This window comes from Arachis stenosperma, chromosome 1, assembly GCF_014773155.1.
Source record: "Arachis stenosperma cultivar V10309 chromosome 1, arast.V10309.gnm1.PFL2, whole genome shotgun sequence".
In the NCBI taxonomy this organism is placed as follows: Eukaryota; Viridiplantae; Streptophyta; class Magnoliopsida; order Fabales; family Fabaceae; genus Arachis; species Arachis stenosperma.
In genome coordinates this window covers 53,489,260-53,501,329 of record NC_080377.1, presented here as the reverse complement: position 1 = coordinate 53,501,329, position 12,070 = coordinate 53,489,260, and the positions used below count along the sequence as shown (strand labels likewise).

At 38.8% G+C, this 12,070-nt stretch overlaps 1 non-coding gene across 1 annotated transcript; it reads left to right on the top strand.

Moving 5' to 3' along the window:
- The first annotated feature begins 10,197 nt into the window (after positions 1 to 10,197).
- On the top strand, positions 10,198 to 10,305 carry LOC130955935 (small nucleolar RNA R71). The gene has a single exon (XR_009076946.1). It is a non-coding gene; the product is annotated as a small nucleolar RNA R71 (small nucleolar RNA).
- Positions 10,306 to 12,070: the final 1,765 nt, after the last annotated feature.

Below are 12,070 nucleotides of genomic sequence, written 5' to 3'. Positions count from 1 at the left end.
TGTTAGGGTTTGGGTGGTGTGGGTTAGTTTAGGTATTTTTGTTAAAAATAGGGGTAGTAATATAATTTTATAAAATAATTAAAAGTTGAATAATAATTAAAAATCAAATTAAATATAGAGTATCCATCTTTAAAATACCTTTCAATTACAATTTGCAAATTATTTTTATTCACATGCTAATTTAATAAAAATTGGAGATAAGTAAATTAATTCTGCTTTATTTATAAAATAAGGTTAAAAATATTAAAATTAAGACATATAGAATACTCATTATTTTTAAATTATAAAAAATTCTAAATTGTAAATAAGAATTTGCCTGGTATATATACAAAATCTCAAAAATATAATCTCAAGTAATTATAATAAATTATAAATAATTTATTAATAACTTTTCAAAATCTGAGGTTTTACACAAGACATATCCTGAGTGCACCCGGATGTGTGTTATTACGGAGATCGAATATTGAGCACCCGAGATATGTGACAAATTAGAAAGGGGTTTTAGTGTTCAGGATGTATACAATTTGACTGATTTGGGTCTTAGCATCCCGAAATATGCTCGGATGCATATATAAGGTCATAGCAACCGAGATTGCTGTGCATTTGAATAATTTTTAAGAATTTTGTTAATTTTTGAACGCTTAGGTTTGAGTTCCTTAAGTAAATATGGCTCCCCAAGAACATATCCGCGATATATACATCAATAGACTGAATGCTACTTGGTACGTAGCTGGAGTTTTAGATTTTGATGTTAGTAGTTTTTCTTATTTTATTTTCAGTAAATAATTAGTTTATATGTTTAGACTTTAGTAACTTAGTTTATGTGATAGGACTTAATGACTAGACAAAATTAGGCAATATATATATATATATATATATATATATATATATATATATTATTTATTTATTTATTTATTTAGTCAGGTATAGTATGGTTTGATATTTTATATAATTGATTGTAACTAATTGTAACTTAAGTTAAATAAATAAAACAGGTAACTAATTGTAACTTAAGTTAAATAAATAAAATAGGTAACTATTAATTAATACGTTAGTGAAATTAACAAGTAATTAATTGAAGTCATACCCAAATGTGACAGTCAGGTTAGAATAGTGCAACATAAATGATTTACTTTTTTATATATTACTTGATAGTCCTGTCTTTAGTTAGTGCTATGAATATTAACAATACAAATTATATTCATACTATATCTGTTACATTTATTATCGATGTTTATCTACTTGATTTAGAATTTTTAGTAATGGTTAAACACAATTAATAGTTTAAACGAGATTAATATGCAAGAGTAAATATTATGGATATTGCAGAGACCACAGTTACTGTTGCCACGCCGTGTGACTCTGGGTCTCCTCCCATCGGACATCCTATTGCCTTACATTAAGGAGGCAGGATTTGGACATGCAGTAGAGTTGATGGATTTCATGTTTGACAATTCATTGATCTCTACATTTGTCGAGCAGTGGAGGTCCGAGACCCACACGTTTCACCTTCCATAGGGTGAGGTCAGCATTATGCTCTAGGATGTTGCCTACCACATTTGGTCTGCGTACTGATGGAAAGTTGATTGGGGGTTGTACCAAAGACTTTCAACGATGACATGGACACCCCACGTGGGAGTGGGTTGAGGATTTACTTGGCGCCAGGCCGCCACCACAACCAAAGGGAGGGAAGCATGTTTTCGGGGTGAGGATGAACTGGTAGAGGGACAAGGTTTTACACATTCCAACTAGGGTAGTTCTGGATACACTCCGTCAGTACACCTGGTGCTACTTGATGATGCTTATCAGGGAGTTTCTGTTCACAAGCAAGTCTGCTACACTTGTCCCTTTGAGATGGCTGCCGCTGTTGGAGGATTTTCATCGTTGCAGCCAGTTGTCATAAGAGTCTGCACTGCTCTGTCATACATATCACTCATTGTACACCGCGACAGAGCGTGATGTGACCGACATTGTGGGTTGCATGCTGCTTCTTGTCTCCTTCATCACCGTGTTTTACTATCCGATTGGAATAAATCACAACAAAAAAAGAATTGATTATGCCCCATCAAATCAAAACAGAAAGAAGAGGAAGAAAAGATTAATTTGTGAATTGTGAGTAGATGGTTGAGGGATGGGTTCTATAAATAGAATTATTCTGCAACATATCTTGGGTGCAGAGACACCTAAACCATAATACATATATCTCAGATACTGAGATCCAAATTACATCCTTGACTATATCTCGGATGCTGAGACCCCATCCAGAGTATTGTACATATCTCGAGTTTTGAGATTCCATTCTATGTTGCCATATATTTCGAGTGTTCAAAATCCGATCTCTTTAATAACACATATCCCGGGAGCACCCAGGATATGTCTTGGCATCGTTTGATTACAGCACGGGGTATCAGATGTCGAGATATGTTCATTTTTTAGCTTACCCCTCAGCATCCGAGATGTGTAAGATTACGCATTTTTGTAAATATCTTATATTTTATGTATTTCTGTAATTTATATATTTATTTAATTCAAATAAAAAATTCCAAAACATGCCAATAATTTAATCAAAGTATTTTTTTAATAAAAGAGAAAATATAAGTAACTGATTAAGAGTACAGCTAATTGCAGTTAACTAATAAAAAATCTAATTAAAATGTTAAAAAATTATTTTAAAATTTAAGAAAACACAAAATCCTTTGAACAAGGCTTCTATTATCTCTTCCAACGTCTTTATTATCTCCTCCAATTGTAATACCCTTACTACCAGAATGGCACGCTTCTAGATGCACCATAACAAAGTCATTACGATAACATCCATATATTTAAAAATAAAAATAGAAGCCTTTAACTCGAATCCACATCAACTTTTCTTGGAAAACTTGAAATACTTATTTTTTGAAAATTAGTGCACGAATTTCCACACTTTGTACAACTAAACTAGCAAGTGCACTGGGTCATCCAAGTAATACCTGATTGAATCAGGGTCAACGATCCCACGAGGATTGTGATTTGAAGCAAGCTATGATTATCTTGTAGATTTTAGTCAGGCGGATAGAAGAGTTATTGGATTTGAATGCATAAAAGTGAAATAGAATATAAAATACTTTGTGAAATTGAATGTAACCATGGATGAGAAGATGGTTGAGGATTGGAGATGCTTTGTCCTTCTGGATTAACTCTGGTCTTACTGTCTTCTTCAACAGTGAATGATTTCTTATATGGTAAGCTATATGTGATTGACGCTGGTTTGAGCAGCCGCCAATACTCCTCCAGATCTTAACCCCAGGGTTAGTTTGGATCCATTCTGAGTGAGGGTGAAGCTCCTGCAGTCCATTCTCCTTCATGATCCTACTCAAAACGCCACAAACAAGGTCGGATCTTCCGGATTAGAGAATGTTGTGCCTTTGGGTTCTAGCCTCTACCACAAAGCCCCTAATCTCCCCATACCTCGGCTAAACTAGTGTCTTGAGAGTCTCCAACGAGGTCGTGGATTAGCCATCTAAGAGATGTATAATCAAGTTGGTGGTTTGATGATTTCCAGTTACGTATTTACACGAACCTAAGAAGAACACAGGTGGTTGTCAGGCACGCGGTCTTAGTATGAAAAACAAAGATGATTGTCACGGGTCATCCCGTTCATCAAGTTGAAGAACAAATATACATCTTAGAAGTGAATCAAACACGGATTGAAGAGAAATAGTAATACTTTTATTAATCTATAAAACTCAGTAGGACTCGTCCCCTCAACCTAGGAGGTTTAGAAACTCATACTGAGAGAATATATGGTGTGCGAAATTGTGATCACTACTTTTCACAACTCAAATAATCCCTAGTAATGGCCCCAAAAACTTAGTGCTCAATACCATGGCATAAACACAACTTTGCACAACTAACCAGCAAGTGCACTGGGTCGTCCAAGTAATAAACCTTACGCGAGTAAGGGTCGATCCCACGGAGATTGTTGGTATGAAGCAAGCTATGGTCACCTTGTAAATCTTAGTCAGGCAGACTCAAATGGGTATGGGTGATATACGAATAAAACATAAAGATAAAGATAGAGATACTTATGTATATCATTGGTGAGAGCTTCAGATAAGCGTATGAAGATGCTTGTCCCTTCCGTCTCTCTGCTTTCCTACTGTCTTCATCCAATCCTTCTTACTCCTTTCCATGGCAAGCTTATGCAAGGGTTTCACCGTTGTCAGTGGCTACCTCCCATCCTCTCAGTGGAAATGTTCAACGCACCCTGTCACGGCACGGCTATCCATCTGTCGGTTCTCGATCAGGCCGGAATAGAATCCATTGATTCTTTTGCGTCTGTCACTAACGCCCCGCCCTCAAGAGTTTGAAGCACGTCACAGTCATTCAATCATTGAATCCTACTCAGAATACCACAGACAAGGTTAGACCTTCCGGATTCTCTTGAATGCCGCCATCAGTTCTTGCCTATACCACGAGGACTCTGATCTCACGGAATGGCTGGCTCGTTTGTCAGGCGAGCACTCGGTTGTCAGGCGATCAACCATGCATCATGTATCAGGAATCCAAGAGATAAACATTAGAGCCTTGTTGCTTGTAGAACGGCAGTGGTTGTCAATCACTTGTTCATAAGTGAGAATGATGATGAGCGTCACATAATCATCACATTCATCAAGTTCTTGAGTGCAAATGAATATCTTGGAACAAGAACAAGCGAATTGAATGGAAGAACAATAGTAATTGCATTAATACTCGAGGTACAGCAGAGCTCCACACCTTAATCTATGGTGTGTAGAAACTCCACCGTTGAAAATACATAAGAACAAGGTCTAGGCATGGCCGTGAGGCCAGCCTCCCAATGATCTAAGAACTAGATGTCCAAAGATGATCTAGAGATCTAAAGTGATTAAAGATGTAAAGATCAAAAGATGTAAATACAATAGTAAAAGGTCCTATATATAGAGAACTAGTAGCCTAGGGTGTACAGAGATGAGTAAATGACATAAAAATCCACTTCCGGGCCCACTTGGTGTGTGCTTAGGCTGAGCATTGAAGAATTTTCGTGTAGAGACTCTTCTTGGAGTTAAACGCCAGCTTTTATGCCAGTTTGGGCGTTTAACTCCCATTTTGGTGCCAGTTCCGGCGTTTAACGCTGGGAATTCTGAAGGTGACTTTGAATGCCGGTTTGGGCCATCAAATCTTGGGCAAAGTATGGACTATCATATATTGCTGGAAAGCCCAGGATGTCTACTTTCCAACGCCGTTGAGAGCGCGCCAATTGGGCTTCTGTAGCTCCAGAAAATTCACTTCGAGTGCAGGGAGGTCAGAATCCAACAGCATCTGCAGTCCTTTTCAGTCTCTGAATCAGATTTTTGCTCAGGTCCCTCAATTTCAGCCAGAAAATACCTGAAATCACAGAAAAACACACAAACTCATAGTAAAGTCCAGAAAAGTGAATTTTAACTAAAAACTAATAAAAATATACTAAGAATTCAACTAAAACTACTAAAAACATACTAAAAACAATGCCAAAAAGCGTACAAATTATCCGCTCATCACAACACCAAACTTAAATTGTTGCTTGTCCTCAAGCAACTGAAAATCAAATAAGATAAAAAGAAGAGAATATGCAATGAACTCCAAAAACATCTATGAAGATCAGTATTAATTAGATGAGCGGGGCTTTTAGCTTTTTGCCTCTGAATAGTTTTGGCATCTCACTTTATCCTTTGAAATTCAGAATGATTGGATTCTTTAGGAACTCAGAATCCAGATAGTGTCATTGATTCTCCTAGTTAAGTATGATGATTCTTGAACACAGCTACTTCATGAGTCTTGGCCGTGGCCCAAAGCACTCTGTCTTCCAGTATTACCACCGGATACATACATGCCACAGACACATAATTGGGTGAACCTTTTCAGATTGTGACTTAGCTTTGCTAGAGTCCCCAATTAGAGGTGTCCAGGGTTCTTAAGCACACTCTTTTTGCCTTGGATCACAACTTTATTTCTTTCTTTTTTTTTCTTTTCGTTTTTTTTTTCGCTTCTCTTTTTTTTTTTGTATTCACTGCTTTTTCTTGCTTCAAGAATCATTTTTATGATTTTTCAGATCCTCAGTAACATGTCTCCTTTTTCATCATTCTTTCAAGAGCCAATATTCATGAACCACAAATTCAAAAGACATATGCACTGTTTAAGCATACATTCAGAAAACAAAAGTATTGCCACCACATCAAAATAATTAAACTGTTATAAAATTCAAAATTCATGCAATTCTTATCTTTTTCAATTAAGAACATTGTTTATTTAAGAAAGGTGATGGATTCATAGGACATTCATAACTTTAAGGCATAGACACTAAGACACTAATGATCATAAGACACAAACATAGATAAATATAAGCACTAAAATTCGAAAAACAAGAAAATAAAGAACAAGGAGATTAAAGAACGGGTCCACCTTAGTGATGGCGGCTTGTTCTTCCTCTTGAAGGTCTTATGGAGTGCTTGAGCTCCTCAATATCTCTTCCTTGTCTTTGTTGCTCCTCTCTCATGATTCTTTGATCTTCTCTAATTTCATGGAGGAGGATGGAATGTTCTTGGTGCTCCACCCTTAGTTGTCCCATGTTGGAACTCAATTCTCCTAGGGAGGTGTTCAGTTGCTCCCAATAGTCTTGTGGAGGAAAGTGCATCCCTTGAGGCATCTCAGGGATCTCATGATGAGAGGGGTCTCTTGTTTGCTCCATCCTCTTCTTAGTGATGGGCTTGTCCTCATCAATGGGGATGTCTCCCGCTATGTCAACTCCAACTGAATAACAGAGGTGACAAATGAGGTGAGAAAAGGCTAACCTTGCTAAGGTAGAGGACTTGTCCGCCACCTTATAAAGTTCTTGGGCTATAACCTCATGAACTTCCACTTCTTCTCCAATCATGATGCTATGGATCATGATGGCTCGGTCTAGAGTAACTTCGGACCGGTTGCTAGTGGGGATAATTGAGCGTTGGATAAACTCCAACCATCCTCTAGCCACGGGTTTGAGGTCATGCCTTCTCAATTGAACCGGCTTCCCTCTTGAATCTCTCTTCCATTGGGCGCCCTCTTCACAAATGTCAGTGAGGACTTGGTCCAACCTTTGATCAAAGTTGACCCTTCTTGTGTAAGGATGTTCATCTCCTTGCATCATAGGCAAGTTGAATGCCAACCTTACATTTTCCAGACTAAAATCCAAGTACTTCCCCCGAACCATAGTAAGTCAATTCTTTGGATCCGGATTCACACTTTGATCATGGTTCTTGGTGATCCATGCATTGGCATAGAACTCTTAAACCATTAAGATTCCGACTTGTTGAATGGGGTTGGTGAGAACTTCCCAACCTCTTCTTCGGATCTCATGTCGGATCTCCGGATATTCACTCTTTTTGAGTGAAAAAGGGACCTCGGGGATCACCTTTTTCAAGGCCACAACTTCATAGAAGTGGTCTTGATGCACCCTTGAGATGAATCTCTCCATCTCCCATGACTCGGAGGTGGAAGCTTTTGCCTTCCCTTTCCTCTTTCTAGAGGTTTTTCCGGCCTTGGATGCCATAAATGGTTATGGAAAAACAAAAAGCAATGCTTTTACCACACCAAACTTAAAAGGTTTGCTCGTCCTCGAGCAAAAGAAGAAAGAAGAGAGTAGAAAAAGAAGAAATGAGGAAGAAGGGAGTGGCTTTGTGTTCGGCCAAAGAGTGGGAGAAGTGGTGTTTAGTTTGTGTGAAAATGGAGGGGTGAAGAAGGGTTTATATAGGAGAGGGGGGCTCATGGTTCGGTCATGTATGGGTGGGTTTTGGGAGGGAAAGTGGTTTGAATTTGAAGGGTGAGGTAGGTGGGGTTTTATGAAGGATGGATGTGAGTGGTGAAGAGAAAGATGGGATTTGATAGGTGAAGGATTTTTGGGGAAGAGGTGTTGAGGTGATTGGTGAATGGGTGAAGAAGAGAGAGAGTGGTGGGGTTGGTGGGGATCCTGTGGGGTCCACAGATCCTGAGGTGTCAAGGAAAAGTCATCCCTGCACCAAATGGCATGCAAAATCACGTTTTGAGCCAATTCTGGCGTTAAACGCCGGGCTGGTGCCCATTTCTGGCGTTTAACGCCAGGTTCTTGCCCTTTCCTGGCGTTTAACGCCAGTCTGGTGCCCCTTTCTGGCGTTTAACGCCAGGTTCTTGCCCTTTCCTGGCGTTTAACGCCAGTCTGGTGCCCCTTTCTGGCGTTAAACGCCCAGAATGGTGCCAGACTGGGCGTTAAACGCCCACCTGCTAGCCTTACTAGCGTTTAAACGCCAGTAGGTTCTTCCTCCAGGGTGTGCTATTTTTCTTCCTATTTTTCATTCTGTTTTTGCTTTTTCAATTGATTTTGTGACTTCTTATGATCATCAACCTACAAAAAAAAAACATTAAATAACAAAAGAAAAATAGATAAAATATAACATTGGGTTGCCTCCCAACAAGCGCTTCTTTAATGTCAGTAGCTTGACAGAGGGCTCTCATGGAGCCTCACAAATGCTCAGAGCAATGTTGGGACCTCCCAACACCAAACTTAGAGTTTGAATGTGGGGGTTCAACACCAAACTTAGAGTTTGGTTGTGGCCTCCCAACACCAAACTTAGAGTTTGACCGTGGGGGCTCTGTTTGACTCTGTTTTGAGAGAAGCTCTTCATGCTTCCTCTCCATGGTGACAGAGGGATATCCTTGAGCCTTAAACACAAGGGATTCTTCATTCACTTGAATGATCAGTTCACCTCCATCAACATCAATCACATCCTTTGCTGTGGCTAGGAAGGGTCTGCCAAGGATGATGGTTTCATCCATGCATTTCCCAGTCTCTAGGACTATGAAATCAGTAGGGATGTAATGGTCTTCAACTTTTACTAGAACATCCTCTACAAGTCCATAAGCTTATTTTCTTGAGTTGTCTGCCATCTCTAATGAGATTCTTGCAGCTTGCACCTCAAAGATCCCTAGCTTCTCCATTACAGAGAGAGGCATGAGATTTACACTTGACCCTAAGTCACACAGAGCCTTCTTGAAGGTTATGGTGCCTATGGTACAAGGTATTGAAAACTTCCCAGGATCTTGTCTCTTTTGGGGTAATTTCTGCCTAGACAAGTCATCCAGTTCTTTGGTGAGCAAAGGAGGTTCATCCTCCTAAGTCTCATTTCCAAATAACTTGTCATTTAGCTTCATGATTGCTCCAAGGTATTTAGCAACTTGCTCTTCAGTGACATACTCATCCTCTTCAGAGGAGGAATACTCATCAGAGCTCATGAAAGGCAGAAGTAAGTCCAATGGAATCTCTATGGTCTCATTTTGAGCCTCAGATTCCCATGGTTCCTCATTGGGGAACTCAGTGGAGGTCAGTGCACGCCCATTGAGGTCTTCCTCAGTGGCATTCACTTCCTCTCCTTCCTCTCCAAATTCGGCCATGTTGATGGCCTTGCACTCTCCTTTTGGATTTTCTTCTGTATTGCTTGGAAGAGTACTAGGAGGGAGTTCAGTAACTTTCTTGCTTAGCTGTCCCACTTGTGCCTCCAAGTTCCTAATGGAGGACCTTGTTTCAGTCATGAAACTTTGAGTGGTTTTGATTAGATCAGAGACCATGGTTGCTAAGTCAGAGGGGTTCTGCTTAGAATTCTCTGTCTGTTGCTGAGAAGATGATGGAAAAGGCTTGCCATTGCTAAACTTGTTTCTTCCACCATTATTGTTGTTGAAACCTTGTTGAGACCTCTCTTGATTCTTCCATGAGAAATTTGGATGATTTCCCCATGAAGAATTATAAGTGTTTCCATAGGGTTCTCCTAGGTAATTCACCTCTTCCATTGAAGGGTTCTTAGGATCATAAGCTTCTTCTTCAGATGAAGCATCCTTAGTACTGCTTGGTGCATTTTGCATTCCAGACAGACTTTGAGAAATCAAATTGACTTGTTGAGTCAATATTTTATTCTGAGCCAATATGGCATTCAGAGTATCAATCTCAAGAACTCCTTTCTTCTGATTAGTCCCATTGTTCACAGGATTCCTTTCAGAAGTGTACATGAATTGGTTATTTGCAACCATTTCAATTAGCTCTTGAGCTTCTGTAGGCGTCTTCTTCAGATGAAGAGATCCTCCAGCAGAGCTATCCAAAGACATCTTGGATAGTTCAGAGAGACCATCATAGAAAATACCTATGATGCTCCATTCAGAAAGCATGTCAGAAGGACATTTTCTGATCAATTGTTTGTATCTTTCCCAAGCTTCATAGAGGGATTCTCCATCCTTCTGTCTGAAGGTTTGGACTTCCACTCTAAGCTTACTCAAATTTTGAGGTGGAAAGAACTTTGCCAAGAAGGCATTGACTAGCTTTTCCCATGAGTCCAGGCTTTCTTTAGGTTGTGAGTCCAACCATGTCCTAGCTCTGTCTCTTATAGCAAAAGGGAATAGCATAAGTCTGTAGACCTCAGGGTCAACCCCATTAGTCTTGACAGTGTCACAGATTTGCAAGAATTCAGCTAAGAACTGATGAGGATCTTCCAATAGAAGTCCGTGGAACTTGCAATTCTGTTGCATTAGAGAAACTAATTGAGGCTTAAGCTCAAAGTTGTTTGCTCCAATGGCAGGGATAGAGATGCTTCTCCCATAGAAGTCGGGAGTAGGTGCAGTAAAGTCACCCAGCACCTTCCTTGCATTGTTGTTGTTTTCGGCTGCCATGGGTTCTTCTTCTTTGAAGATTTCTGTTAGGTACTCTGTAGAGAGTTGTGCCTTAGCTTCTCTTAGCTTTCGCTTCAAGGTCCTTTCAGGTTCAGGGTCAGCTTCAACAAGAATGCCTTTGTCTTTGTTCCTGCTCATATGAAAGAGAAGAGAGCAAGAAAATATGGAATCCTCTATGTCACAGTATAGAGATTCCTTGAGGTGTCAGAGGAACAGAAAAATAGAAGAAAGAGGTAGAAGAATTCGAACTTAGTTGGATAGGGTTCGAATTGTGCATTGAGGAGGAGTAGTACTCCATAAATAGAAGGATGTGAGAAGAGGGGAAGAGATTTTTCGAAAATTAATTAAAAAGATTTTAAAAACATTTTGAAAACTTTAATTTGATTTTCGAAAATCAAGAATGAGAAAGAGATCAAGTAATTTTTGAAAAAGATTTTGAAATTAGAAAGCAAAAAGATATGATTAAAAACTGTTTTTGAAAAAGATGTGATTAAAAAGATTTGATTAAAAAGTTATGGTTTTAAAAAGATATGATTGAAAAGATATGATTTGATTTTAAAAATTAATGACTTGCCTAACAAGAAAAGATATGATTCAAACATTAAACCTTTCTCAACAGAAAAGGCAACATATTTGAAATGTTCAATCAAATCATTAATTGTTAGCAAGTATCTTTGAAAAAGGAAAGAAATTGATTTTGAAAACATTTGATTGAAAAGATATGATTTGAAAAAGATTTGATTTTGAAAAACTTTGAAAACTTGAAAAAAATTGATTTGAAAACAAAATCTTCCCCCTTGTGCCATCCTGGCGTTAAACGCCCAGAATGGTGCACATTCTGGCGTTTAACGCCCAATGCACTACCTTTTTGGGCGTTAAACGCCCAACCAGGTACCCTGGCTGGCGTTTAAACGCCAGTCTGTCCTTCTTCACTGGGCGTTTTGAACGCCCAGCTTTTTCTGTGTAATTCCTCTGTTGCATGTTCTGAATCTTCAGTTCCCTATACTATTGACTTGAAAATAGAACCAAGATCAAATAAACAATGCATGCAAGACACCAAACTTAAAATTAGACACTAGACTCAAACAAGAAACATAAAATATTTTTGGTTTTTATGATTTTGAAATTTTTTTTTGATTTTTCGAAAATTATATGAAAATAGAAAATGAAGGTTTCAGAATTCTTAATTTGGATTCCAGGAATCATTGCAATGTTAGTCTAAGACTCCGGTCCAGGAATTAGACATGGCTTCACAGCCAGCCAAGCTTTCAAAGAAAGCTTCGGTCCAAAACACTAGACATGGCCAATGGCCAGCCAAGCCTTAGCAGATCATTGCTCCAATAGCAAGATTGACAGAAATCAACAAGCT